Source organism: Bufo bufo, chromosome 2, assembly GCF_905171765.1.
Source record: "Bufo bufo chromosome 2, aBufBuf1.1, whole genome shotgun sequence".
In the NCBI taxonomy this organism is placed as follows: Eukaryota; Metazoa; Chordata; class Amphibia; order Anura; family Bufonidae; genus Bufo; species Bufo bufo.
In genome coordinates, this window is record NC_053390.1 from 34556475 (window position 1) to 34570950 (window position 14476).

The 14476-nt window shown below is 42.7% G+C and overlaps 1 protein-coding gene and 1 long non-coding RNA gene across 2 annotated transcripts in view; both read right to left on the reverse strand.

Annotated features, from left to right (window-relative positions):
* Positions 1-14476, reverse strand: part of LOC120992102 (oocyte zinc finger protein XlCOF6-like) — a 770548-nt gene that overhangs the window by 514019 nt on the left and 242053 nt on the right. The gene's annotated exons all lie outside the window — the stretch shown is intronic.
* LOC120992137 lies at positions 2908-3475 on the reverse strand. The gene is made up of 3 exons (XR_005776927.1): positions 3345-3475; positions 3047-3214; positions 2908-2963 (listed from the first exon to the last, which is right to left on the reverse strand). It is a non-coding gene; the product is annotated as an uncharacterized LOC120992137 (long non-coding RNA).

Consider the following 14476-nt stretch of genomic DNA (forward strand, 5'->3'; position numbering starts at 1 on the left):
CGATTCACTCATCTCTAAATAGGTCATTTTCTGATGACACATTCCTTTTAAGACAGTAATGGCAAAACAGATCACAATCTAACAATAGACCTCACAGCAAGACGAGTAGATCATGGTGTTAGGCCACCAGACTGTTCTCTTTTCCACTTCTGTGTTGAAGCCAGCATCTTCATAGGATTATGCGATCTTCTATCTCAAGGACCTTCACTGAAGGGTCAACATCCTGCTGCATATACACAATGCCATAACAACACACAGCCTGGACACTCGGTGGCAGGATAGCAGTTGACATAAATAGTGTCGATTGCGAATATTCTAATCGCAAATTTTTATCGCGAATATCGGCACTTCGAGAATTTGCAAAAATGTAGAATATAGTGCTATATATTCATAATCGCAAATATTCTAGATTTTGTTTTCATCAGTAACCTCCTTTCTTGCTTGTGGGCCAATGAGAAGGCTGCAATATCTTTGTCAGAGTTTAGCAACATCCCTAGCTACCAATAGGAAAGTTGCCTACCCCTTTACTATAGTGCTTACTTAGTGCACCAATCAGTAAGATCTACTCAGACCTGATAAAATGTGAAGCTGCATGTATTGCGCAAAAAATATGCACATCATTAGTGCAGATTTGCGCAATCGCAAAAATAATGACTGGAGATCGCGAATTCTAGAATTTGTGAATTTATTGTGAATATTATGCGTAAATTTCACAAAATATCGTGAAAACGAATATTGCCTATGCTGCGCATCACTAACATAAATCACACATACAGTATCTCAGGCTCTACTGAATGGATGCACATAATATTTCAATTTAAAGGCACAATAATAAACCATAGAAATAACTGTTAAGCACGTTTTTTTTTTAAAAGTCGGGGTGGGGACTTTTCTCACCTCCCAAGTCTAATAAGACCAAATGGTTTTTTAGGGTACTTTCACACTTGCGGCAGAGGATCCGTCTGACAAATGCATTGAAATGCCGGATCAGTCTCACTGGTGTCATCGAATCCATTTTGCCGGAACACTTAATGCCAGATCTGGCACTAATACACTTAAATGTAAATTAATGCCAGATCCGGGTTTCCAGCAAGTGTTCAGTCTTTTTGGCCGGAGAGAAAACTGCAGCATGCTGCTGTATTATCTTCGTCCTGAAATGGCAAAAAGACTGAACTGATGACATCCTGATGCATCCTGAACGGATTGCTCTCCATTCAGAATGCATTAGGATAAAACTCGGACGGAACTCAATGCCGGAAAAGAATAACGCTAGTGTGAAAGTACCCTTAGGGTACTCTCACACTTGCGGCAGAGTGATCCGGCAAGCAGCTCCGTCGCCGAAACTGCCTGCCGGATCAGGCAATCTGCATGCAAACGGACAGCATTTGTAGACGGATCCGGATGTGGATCCGTCTCACAAATGCATTGCAAGAACGGATCAGTCTCTCCGTTTGTCATACGGACAAACGGATCCGTTTCTATTTTTTTTTCCACATTTTAACGGACGGATCCGGCATTCCGTTATTTTTAATGCGGATCCGGCACTAATACATTTCAATGTAAATTAATGCCAGATCCGGCAGTCCGGAAACTGATCCAGAATTTTGGACGGAGATAAAACCGCAGCATGCTGCGGTATTATCTCCGTTCTGAAAAGGCAAAAAGACTGAACTGAAGACATCCTGATGTATCCTGAACGGATTTCTCTCCTTCAGAATGCATGGGGATGAAACTGACCAGTTCTTTTCCGGTATTGAGCCCCTAGGACGGAACTCAGTGCCGGAAAAGAATAACGCTAGTGTGAAAGTACCCTTAATTCCAAATTTAGGCAAATGCTTTTCCCTCATCAGTACTGACAGCAGATAAATAAATCGGCCTTCTTCACAGAGACATATTTCATATCCATATTCAACCTGTATTTTTGCATCCAAATTTTACTACAACAGCACGTGTTATCACCTGTAACAGTCTCATATTTTTGTACATATTTAATATGTATTTTGGCCGAATAAGAAGAATACAGCAGGAAAATCTGATACGACAGAGCTTAAAAAAAAATAAAAATAAAAATCCTGCCTGTGAATAAGTAGAATTTGTGAGTCTTCTTTGCTCTGTCTAGTGGTTTCTACTCACCTGGGTGGTTATCTGTAGGAATTTCCTTCTTACATTGGTTATCACATCTCACATATGTCTCTGTAGAATTATTATTGCTCAGATCTTTATCCAGATTCAAAAGCTGCAAAACAAACATTATAATTATCACCGTCAATCATAGACATTATCACGACAACCAAAAACAACAACAGCACTATTTATCTGAGTGAAATGGCTGTAGATCTCCTAGAGCAGAACATAGACATTAGATGATGGCTCAATGAGAAGAATCTCATTCACATATGTATTTGGCATAGCTAGACATGGATCAAAACGATTCAGTGGAGGAAGTTGGCCTTCAGTGTTGTTTGTCTCAGGAAAAAGGGAGGAAAAAGAGGAATAAATCCAGTTGGTTTCTTATTCCCGTTGCCAGTATCCATAGCCGGAACATTGAAAGCGGTTCCAGGCATCTTTAATCCCATCATCTCACCATATTTCATTACAAAGATATACCACATATAATACTATGGTATAAAACAAGACTGAACATAGGGACTTCACAGCCTTCTACAGACCATAGGGAATATCTCCATCTACCTGATGATCCTGTGGATGAAGAGGACTGGGACATCTCTCTGGTGTTCTTCTTTTGCTGGGTCTTCCTGTAGGAGACACATACAGTGATTGGATTCATTCTTTACATACAGATAATTAAAAGACATTTGTATTTAGTCCTGTCTATTACCTGGTGATGTGAGGGTATGGTGGTCCTCCATCATGACGTCCTTGTACAGATCCTTGTGTCCTTCTACATACTCCCACTCCTCCGTGGAGAAATAGACAGTGACATCCTGACACCTTATAGGAACCTGACAACACAATGATACAGTCATCACCCAGACCCCTCCAGTGCTGTTACTGTATAATGTCCCAGTATTCCCAGCAGTCTCACCTCTCCAGTCAGCAGCTCCATCATCTTGTGGGTGAGTTCTAGGATCTTCTGTTCATTGATTTCCTCATGTGTCAGGGGGTGAAGTGGAGGCCCCGTGATAAGGCTCAAGGTTCTTCCCCCAGAGGCCTGACAGCTTTCTCTAGAGGTCTTCTTCACCACTGTGTAATCCTGGATATGGGGAGACACAGTAATAAATATCACTACTGACATTTCCAGAGTCTATCACCTTTACAGCCATGGCCATCTGTTATTACCATAGATAAGAATAATGTAATGTGACATCATCAGAATCTCTCACCTCTCCAGTAAGTTGGAAGAGTATCTCTAGGGTGAGATTTAATATCATCTCTGCCATCTTGTCTCTGTCCCTATCCTTGATGGGTCAATCAGGAAAATTCTGTTAAGTGGCAGATAATAACTGAGATGTTTCTATATTGTAGGAACCTAAATGGAAAGAAGAAGAAACAATGTAAAAAAAAAAAGCAGACATAATCCCATTAAAAAATATATGAATTAGTTAATAAGGGGAAACATTAGAGGAGATATTACAATGTAGATGTTGTAGCTTCTCTCATCCTCACACCTCCAAATCAGCAGTGATAGGAGGGTTTTCACACCTCCCAGGGACAGCAAACATGGAAGGCAGCAATAAAAAGAAAATTTTACTTCTGTTTTTTCTTTTGTTGATGTTGCAGGAAAAGTCAGAAGGTAGTGATCCCTCCATGTCTATTCTACAAGAGCATAGAACATGTCCTATACTTGGCCACAAAATGCAGACTACAGATCCATTGAAGTCAAGGGGTCTGCATAAAAAAATAAAAAAAAATAAAAAATTATTGCAACACGGACATCATCCGTATTCTGCAGATTTTTATTTTGCTGACTACAAAATATACCGGTATATGGTTGTGTGTATGGACCCTAAACGTCATGTCTGGAAAAAACCAGGCACTACTGATCACCTGCCCAATACCATCCATGACAGCACAATGCTGTGGGGGTATTTTTTAGCAGCTGAGACAAGGAGACTGGTCAGGGTTGAGGGAAAGCTGAATGGAGCTGGGATATTCTGAAAGGGCTGGCGTTATCTCAGACATTGGTAGCATATCGATAGTACCTCTGGACCTACCTCTGAGACCCAAATCTTTCTCCAGAACTTGCCCCCCAAAGTGAATCAAAGGGCATCATGCATGCTCTCCATTCACTTCTATGGGAGTTCCAAAAAAATAGTTGAGGGAGACCTCAGCTATTTTCTTATCTCCCATAGAAGTGAATGGAGGGTGGCCGTGCTTGCGCGGTGGGCTATCGTTCACTTTGATGGCCCATTCTGGAGATAGGAGCGAGTCTCAGAGGTGGGACCCCCACCTATCTGACATTGGGGGCATATGCAGCGATATCTCTGAGATGAGACAGTCCTGTGAATGAAAACCTGATCCAGAGCGCTCCGGAACTCAGACTGGGCCAAAGGCTCTACCTCCAAGAAGACAATGACCCTAATCACACAGACAAGACAACCAAGAGTCCCTATAAGGTGTTATACAGAAGGTCATTTATATTTGGCATACTGTGCGCTGTATTCCACTAGATGCCGTCTGTCTACTGAGGAACAAAGCTACTGAACTAGGAGGAGGCCGCTGCTATCAGTCACTTCACACTCAGGTCAAACTGTGACAGACAATTAGGAATGGGATGTAGATGTCGGAACGAGTGTCGGGAAGATTTTACAATGTACTTACCGGTGGTGATGCACTGATGGTGATGGAGATTGTCACTACTCCCAGGGATTTCATAAGTCACATTCGCTTCATGAAACTGACATACGTACTGCCACTAGTGATGAGCGGCAGTGGTCATATTCGAATTCGCGATATTTCATGAACATTTTGTAGAATATTCGAATATTCGTTATATTCTACTTTTTTTTTATACTCGAAAACTCGGCAAGGCAATGATCGCGTAATATGTGAATATTACGCGATCAATACAGGCGTGGGTCAAAAACGAATATATAGCACTATAGAATATTTTTTAGAATATGTTTTTTAGAATATTCGTCATTTTTTTCCATCTGAAGTTATGATTCCTCCCTGCTTAAGTTACTTAAGCAGGGAGGAATCGTTACTTAAGCAGGGAGGAATCATGACTTCAGATGGAAAAAAATTTCAAATATTCTAAAAAAACAAATATATAGAGCAACATAGCTAATATAGTGCTATATCCGTTTTTCAAAATATTCCTAATATTCTAAAACAAGAATATATAGCATAGCAATATAGCGAATATTCGAAAAAAAAAAAACACGAATATAGAGCAATTTAGCTAATATAGTACTAAAATCATTTTTTTTTAATAGTCGTAATTTTTTTCAAATCTGAACTATATATTCTTGTTTTACAATATTACGAATATTCTAAAAAACAAATATATAGCACTATATCGAATATATTAGTTTTTTAGAATATTCGTCTTTTATTTTTAAATCTGTACAGTTGTTCCATTTTGGCATACTCCTCCCCGACAAACGTCCCCGTCACCATGGGAATGCCTGGGGGTTAGAATATACCATCGGATTTGAGTTTTCACGATCTCACTGAGATCGTGAAAACGCAGATCCGATGGTATATTCTGACCCCCAGGCGTTCCCATGGTGACGGGGACTCTTGTCGGGGAGGAGTATGCCAAAATGGAACAACTGTACAGATTGAAGATTCTCGACTGTACAGATTCTCGAAGTTGCGATATTCGAGATAAAAATTTGCTTTTTGAATATTCGCGCTCAACACTAACTGCCACACACTTTGGGGGTCCATTTGAGGAGCCATCAGGCTATGCATGTATTACTTAAAGAGGACCTTTCACTAGATTAAAAAATCTAAACTAACTATACAGACATGTAGAGCGGCGCCCAGGGATCCCCCTGCACTTACTGTTATACCTGGGCGCCGCTCCATTCGCCCGGTATAGCCTCCGGTATCTTCACATGTTAGGCTCCACCCAGGGGAACCTGCCGGCGTCTCTTTCTCCCATGCTGTAGCGCTGGCCAATCGCAGCGCTCAGCTCATAGCCTGAGAGAAAAAAACTAACTCTCAGGCTATGAGCTGAGCGCTGCGATTGGCCATCGCTACAGCCTGGGAGAAAGAGACGCCGTCAGGTTCCCCTGGGTGGAGCCTAACATGTGAAGATACCGGAGGCTATACCGGGCGAATGGAGCGGCGCCCAGGTATAACAGTAAGTGCAGGGGGATCCCTGGGCGCCGCTCTACATGTCTGTATACTTAGTTTAGATTTTGTAATCTAGTGAAAGGTCCTCTTTAAGCAGGCTTATGTTAGGAGAAGTTAAGGTATCAGCCTCCTCATGGTCGATACAGTCTAGAATGGTGTTTTGCAAAGAGGGTTTCAGGTATGGAGGCTGGCAAGTATATAGGAGAAAGTCAGGCTGGGGGTCACATATATTACAGTGACGAGCTTAACCCCTTCCTGCATCACAACGTAAATGTACATTGTAATTAGAACTAACTTCCTGCATCCTGACTTACACATACTTTCCAAGGACAATTTCTGTGCCCAGTCCATCAGCAGCAAATGTCATATAGGAGATGGCAATCGTTCGGGAAGGGGGGTTTGGTTGCCATCTTAGCTGAGTTCTTAAAGGGGTTTTTACCTTCTCAACGTTTTGGGCAAATTCCCAGGATATTCCATTAGTGTCAGACAGTTGTGAGACCCACCTCTGGAACACGCTCCCATCTCCAGAACAGAGCATAAACTGTAAAGATAAGCAGCTGTGCATGCACGGCCACCTTCCAATGACCGCTATGCGAGTTCTGAAAATATTGTCTCACAGAGGCGAATGGAGTGGTGGCCGCACATGCGCAGTGCGCTCTCCATTCACTACTATGGGACTTCTGAAATGAGCTGACAGCACTCGCTTGTCTATTTTCAGAAGTCTTCTAACAGTGAATGGAGAAAAAGCTGTGCATATGCGGTGCGCTCTCCTTGACTTTGAGGCCCAAGTTCTGGAGATGGGAGCAGATTCCAGACGTAGGATCTGTACCTGACACTCCTGGAACATTCTAGTTATATGCCACACATGTTAAAAATTGGAAAATCCCTTTAAGAAAGGCCCGGCCTAACAGACTGCCTAGTAGGTCTATTGCTGAGTAAGACGGCATTGTGAGGTTCCCCTCTAGAACGGAAAAACTAATTTAGTATGTTCATTTCTATGAGACTGCCAAAAATAGCAGCGCACGCTGCTTGGCTATTTTTGGCACTCCCAAGAAATGAAAGGTGCACCCTCCTGCACTTTGTGGGCTCCATTTTAAGGATAGATGCCAGTTCTACAGGTGGGACCCGCACCTATCAGACATTGGGGCTATATCCTAGCGATATGACCTTAATGTCCAAGATTGGACAACCCCTTTAAGTTTACTTATCCTCTTGAAAGGTCATCGGTAGCGGTCCAACACCTGGGATCCCCGCTAGTCAGCTGTTTAATAAGGCACCGTCACTCACAGTGGTGCTGCGGCCTACTCCAGCTTTTCCTAGGCCATGTCCGCTCTAAGTCAAATTCATTGGTCACATTGCAAATCTCAATCCCATAAAGCAAAAGCGTGTAATAAAAATTTACATGTCTACCTGGTATCAACGTCATACTACTAGACCATTATCATGATATTTAACCCTTCCTATCACAGCCAATTCCCATTTTTCCCTCCTGCCTTTCAAGAGCCATAATGTTTTTGTTTTCCATCAACGTAGCCATACAGAGGCTTGTTTTTCACAAAATGAGTGGCGGCATTCACGGTTCAATGTAATGTATGGTGAAAAAGAGAACAAATTATATGTGGACTGGAAAAGCGCAATACTGACCTCCGGGCGATCCCCTCCATCACCTTGTACCCCAATCCTTACATGACTGTGAGCAGACACTTACCTCCTCCTGCAGAGCAGCCCTGAGGTTGTTCTGTGCTTACAGGACCTGTGATGATGTCACAGCCATGTGTGGGAGGAGTCAGGAATCACATGACCAAGTACTTATCTGTAGATGCTGAAGCTTAGTGAGTGAAAGGACCTTTGGTGATGTCATGACCATGTGACCATGTGTGGGCGGAGTCAGGCTCCAGGCTGTGCTGTCTGAGAAGATTCAGATTCCTCTTGACAATAAGAAGCGCGTCCTCGTGAGGTGATACAGATGTGTGCGCCGCCTGAGGCTGTGTTCATACAGCAGATTACTAGCAGAAAACAGGTGGATTGTGGTGGCAGATCTGTAAGTCGGTGCAGGTTTTACAGGAGTTTTTAGTTTCTTTGCTTCCGCATTGACTTCTATGAAATTCACAATCAAATCTGTTTCCAAGAAGTAACTTTAAGAATTTTTAAATCAGCGACGGAAAACACCTCGACCATTTTACACTGTGTGCATTTGGTTCAGATGGTGTCAAGCATGTGCGGTGGCAACCAGGTGATGAGCACAAAGACAAGTATGCCTTGCCTACAGTCAAGCAGGGTGGTGGGAGTGTCAAGGTTTGGGGCTGCATGAGTGCTGCCGGCTGTGGGGAGCTACAGTTCATTGAGGGAACCATGAATGCCAGCCAACATGCACTGTGACTTACTGAAGCAGAGCATGATTTCCTCCCTTCAGAAACTGGGCCGCAGGGCAGTATTCCAACATGAGAACGACCCCAAACACCTCCAAGACGACCACGGCCTTGCTAAAGAAACTGAGGGTAAAGGTGCTGGACTGGCCAAGCATGTCTCCTGACCTAAACCCTATTGAGCATCTGTGGGCGTCCTCAAACAGAAGGTGGAGGAGCACAAGCTCTCCAACATCCACCAGCTCCGTGATGTCCTCATGGAGGAGTGGAAGAGGATTCCAGTGGCAACCTGTGAAGCTCTAGTGAACTCCATGCCCAAGAGAGTTAAGGCAGTGCTGGAAAGTAATGGTTGCCACACAAAATATTGACACTTTGGGCACAATTTGGCCATTTTCACTAAGGGGTGTACTCACTTTTGATGCCAGCAATTTAGACATTAATGGTTGTGTGTAATTTTGAGGGCACACCAAATTTACACTGTTATACAAGCTGTGCACTGACTACTGTTCATGGTATCAAAGTGTCATATATTCAATGTTGTCCCATGAAAAGATATAATAAAATATTTATAGAAATGTGAGGGGTGTACTTACTTTTGTGTATGTATATATACAGGTGAAACTCGAAAAATTAGAATATCGTGCAAAAGTCCATTTATTTCAGTAATGCAAATTAAAAGGAATTGCATTAATGCTGCTTAAAATTAGAATTTAGTAAAAAAGGTTCAATATTCTAGGCTTAAAGTGTCACACTCTAGTCAGCTAATTAATCTATACCCCCTGAGCACAGGGTACCTCAAAATTTAGACTTTAGGGTTTCAGAAGCAGTAAGCCATAATCATCTAAATTATAACAAATAAAGGCTTGAAATATCTCGCTTTGCATATAATGAGTCTCATATATTAGTTTCACCTTTTAAGTTGCATTAGTGAAATAAATGAACTTTGCACGATATTGTAATTTTTCGAGTTTTACCTGTGTATATATATACACAAAGACAAGTCCCATTATTATGACTACTTCCTACTTTCGCTGTCGGCAGTTAGGGGTGAGTGAAGTTTAAAAAAAAAAAGTACATATATTTGATCGTGGAGAGGCCGTCGCATCCATTTTGAGGTGAGTATGTGTTTTTGTTTTTTTGTTTTTACCACCATTTTAGGAAAAATTCATTAGTTACCACGGAGTGCGAGGAAGTTCACCTTCGTGACTAATTAAACTTTTCCTGAAATTCAGATCAAACTCCACTTTGGATACTTCGATTCTCTCAACACTATCAGCAATGTGTGGCTCATGAAGGAAGTCCCGCATGCTGAGCTGGCTTCATGGGAAATATATGGTGCGCAATAAGCTGTCTGCACACATATCCCTTGTTGCTGTCATGAGTAAAAGGGGTGATTTAGCAGAGTTGCAAAAATGGATAACTATAGACTTTGGTGGTATTTCTGAACCTGCGCTGTGTTAACTGTTTTCGTACTGCTGTGGTGAAAGTGTATGGCGAGTGGACAAATGACAGCATTGTGAATAACAGCGGAGCACCATGTGGCATCAATGTGAGAGGTGAACGTCGGCTATAAAGATACGCGAGGGTGGACCGACACGCTACAATGGAGCAGCTCTCCACCAAAATGAACCAGGGGCCACCAGACGTGTGTCTAAAATAACAGTTCAGTGAACACTACTGCGTATGGGGCTCCGAAGCAGACAGAAGGTCACTGCACCATTGCTGACGAAGTCGCTTCGGCAAAAGGCTTAAATTTTTGCAGCAGTATCAGAATGGGACTTCCTCCATTTGGTAAAGGATTGTCTTCTTCGATGAGTCAAATTTTTTGCTTCAGAGAACGGATGGACATTAGCATGTCCTGCAAGTGTATAGGAAGGAGCCGTCCCATGGATGGGAATTGGATAGCTTCGGTATAATTACACCTGCGCATGGAGTGCAGCCTTCTCTTTAAACTGCTGATTGGCACGGGTTGCTGGGAGTTGGACCCCCACCGATCTGATATTGATGACCTATCCTGAGTATAGTTCATCAATATGAATAAAGCGGACAACCCCTTTAAAAGAAATGCGTCACTGAAAGTTTTTTCTGCCAGATAACGACACATATTCTTTTTTACTGTTTGAATTTTCTGATTGCAAATGTTTTTATTTTACTTCCTGAACATGATTATGGGGGCTGCGATCTTGCCTGAGCTGTTCTTAACAGCATTTAGAGGACCATTTTAAAAATTGCTTGACGGCAGCCACATGGGCCATAGACACAATGGACTGAAGGGGACCTCATTGACTTCTATGGGAGAGTTTTCTAGGCATGTTCCGTTAGGCTACTTTCATACTAGCGCTAGGGATCCGGCAGGCTGTTCAGGCCGGAAGCTTGATCGTCCCCGTCCTGCTCTATTAACTATAATGGGTACTGGCAGAGGTCTGGCCACAACCCGACATCCTAAACACGCTCAATGTAACATACATTATACACCCCATACACATTTTGCGAGGAGTGCTCTCTAAACTGTAACTTTACCTAGGGCAGCTTGGTTGATCGAATCTTCAACTTACTCTTGTCACTAATAATGGACAGGGACTTTATCCTGAACAGTCCCCCACCCCCTGCCACTTCTCAACAGCTTTCTACCCTTTTTGTGGTATATAAATGAACCAAATGACCATTCAAATACCCTTTCTCTCATTCCCACAGCACCCACACTTGATTTGATTAGGTTTTTGGAAATGCCCTTGCGTTTGTCCATTCCACTACTCTAGGTCCTATTTCCTGGTCAGATCACACCCCAGTACTCATTGAGCAATTTGCAATGATTTCCCCTTCCAGATTGTGTCACTGGCATCAAAATGAATCTTTAAGTGTTCTTTACTTAGGACCTCTTTTCATGTTTACTTCATTTTCTTTCTTTTTTTTTGCGACATAATGATGGTTTGGTCTCAATCATAGCTACTTTTTGGGAAGCTCACAAGGCTGTAATAGGCTGCCTTACATCTGGTGGCAATAGAGGCAGAGCTTGTTGAGAGCTCATTTGCATCCTTTTCTACCCATAATTCCAGAGGAGCATGAATGGCCTATAAGTCTCCTCACGCTGATTAAGGCGCTCTCTCCCCAAGGAGAGATAGTACCCCCCAAATCCTGACAGGCCTTTCACCGAGTTAAGCCAGTACTCTCTGCTCTGCACTGATGAGGGGCAATCGACCCGAAACAGCTGTCTGCAGATGAGGTGCTCACTTATTTAATATCCAAGTCATGTCTGAAGACTTATTTAAAGAGCTGAACAATGACTTACTGGATAGCTGCCTTACATCTGGTGGCATCAGAGGTGGAGCTTGTTAGGACCTCATTTGCATCCTTTTTTTTTTTTTTTTTATTAGGACCTCTCTTCATGTTTACTTCATTTTATTTTTATTTTTTTGCGAGATAATGATGGTTTGGTCTAAATCATGGCTGCCTTACATCTGGTGGCATTAGAGGCAGAGCTTGTTAGGACCTCATTTGCATCCCTTTCTTCCCAGAATTACAAAGGATCATGAATGGCCTATAAGTCTAGGGAACTCTCTCCCCAAGAAGAGATAGTACCCCCCCAAAGGCTGTAATATGAAGCCATTGCATAACTGTAGGTTCCCAAAAGGACCCCTCCCTTAAAGAGGGCTTGTCACCAATAAATGCATTACAATCTACAGACAGCATGTTATAGAGCAGGAGAAGCTAAGCAGATTGATATATAATTTTCTGGGAAAATCTTATATAATCACTAACTTTTCACACAGTTTTGCATAACTGAATAGTACAAGCAACCAAAAAAACTTCGTAATATGATTTTCACTTTGAAAAATTGTTTCATTCCATCTTGAGCTCGATCAGCTCAGCTGAAGTATCATATTAGACATGTCAATACAAGTCTATGGAGAGGGGGAGGGGAGGAGTGAGCAGCAGCATGAGTGAGACAAAAGACAAAGAGACTGCACAGCCACATAGGCATAGCTCCCAACTGTCCCGGATCGAGTGGGACAGTCCTGACTTTTAGGCTATGTCCTGCTATGTGGTGAGCTCTGTTGTCCCATTTGTCACACCCCCTGTTCACAGCAGCCGGTGTGAACAGGTCATGATTGGCAAGAAAACTGAGGTTCTTCCCTATACTCCTGATTTCCTTTACAGCTGCATGTATGGGGCTAGGGTCTCGCTATGAGCGTTTGGATTACATCACTATTAGGGGAGGAGCAGGCAGGACAGGCTGGGCTCAGGGTCAGTGACCTGTGTGCGGAGTAGGGGCAAAGAGATGAAGGAGCAGCAGTCACGGAACATGCAGAGGTCAGGAGTGATGCGAGTGTGCCATCCTCTCCTCCCTGTAACACACCCTGTAAAATCACCAGGCATCTGCTAAAACATAAATCTGCATCATGTAATATGCTACATTCATTAGCAATGGGTCATTAGTTATATCAGTGCAGAGATATTTATGCAGTATTATAGTGACCACTGCTGAGGATAGAGAAATGGCGCTGATTTATTCATTATTTATTTATACGGACTTCACCATTGCTTTGACTGATGACCAGAAAAGTGTGTGTATGACGATGGACTGCACACACCTCCCAACTGTCCCAGAGTTACATATTTCGGTGGCTGTCCTACAGTCCCGGGATGGCTGTGGTATGTCCTGCTCTCAACTTTATCTGTGTCCTTAGGACACAGAGACAATTGAGAGCAACAGTGAAGCAGAGAGACATCTGCTACCCGTTTCACCATTCTCCTGCCAGCTCTCTCACCTTCAGAAGACCTGGGAGCAGTAAGTAAAGACAGCACCAGGAGCACTATATTCACCACAAAATATTTTAGGTACACTCGTCTGTGATCAACTGAATTTAGTGAATGACATTTTTTTCTTCTTTCCAAAAAGAAATTGGAATTGGCAGGAAACATACTAACAGCATTACAATTAATATTGAAAAAATTTGTTCCTGACATTGCGAATTATGTGCTAAAAATCGGATAAATTGACTTGTATAGCATTAAATGCTGCAGTTTCACAATAGATAGTAATGATGCGATCCTCTGTCATACCTGACCAGCCTGACAGGAACGGAGAGGAGATGATCTTGCTCAGTCATGACAGGATCGTATCATTGGTAAAAAGAAACCAGATGAAAATCTTTATTGTCTACGCGTTTCAGGGGTAAATAACCCCCTTCATCACTGTCCTGATGAAGGGGGTTATTCACCTCTGAAACGCGTAGACAATAAAGATTTTGGAACTATACGCTCGACTTTGATGGTATCCTTGTCAGCGCCCACAGAAGAGGTATATCTGGTTTCTTTTTACCCACATCCTACTTCAGCTCCATCACCCGTATTTTTGGGCGCAGGCAGGAACCCAGGCTGCAGCCAAGTCCCCGTGGGCTGGTGCTGGTCGGGATATACACCAGCAGGCGCCTGTATAGCTGTTGTGACTACCTCACAACAGACTCTGGTAAGCGAACTATTTATTTGTATATGATAATACTTTCAAGCAACACCACACATAAGGCGCTGTCCTCTCTCTTCTTTTTTTCTCTTGCAGGATCGTATCATTGCAATTGTACAGCAGAGTTCCTGCTCTACAATAGATAATAATAGAGGGATCATACATGAGACATGCTGTCAGACTGAGAAGTCCAATATCACATCTCAGCAGTGAGAATTGAACACAGCAACGACGTTTAGTGTACAGAGGCCCGGCCCCTCAACCCCGTGAGCAGCTGTAGATGTAGAGGCAACCCATCCTAGTCACATTCTAAGACAAATTGCTGAAGGCCATGTTGATAATATTCCTGGAGAACCCCTTTAACGTTCAACTCTTTCTG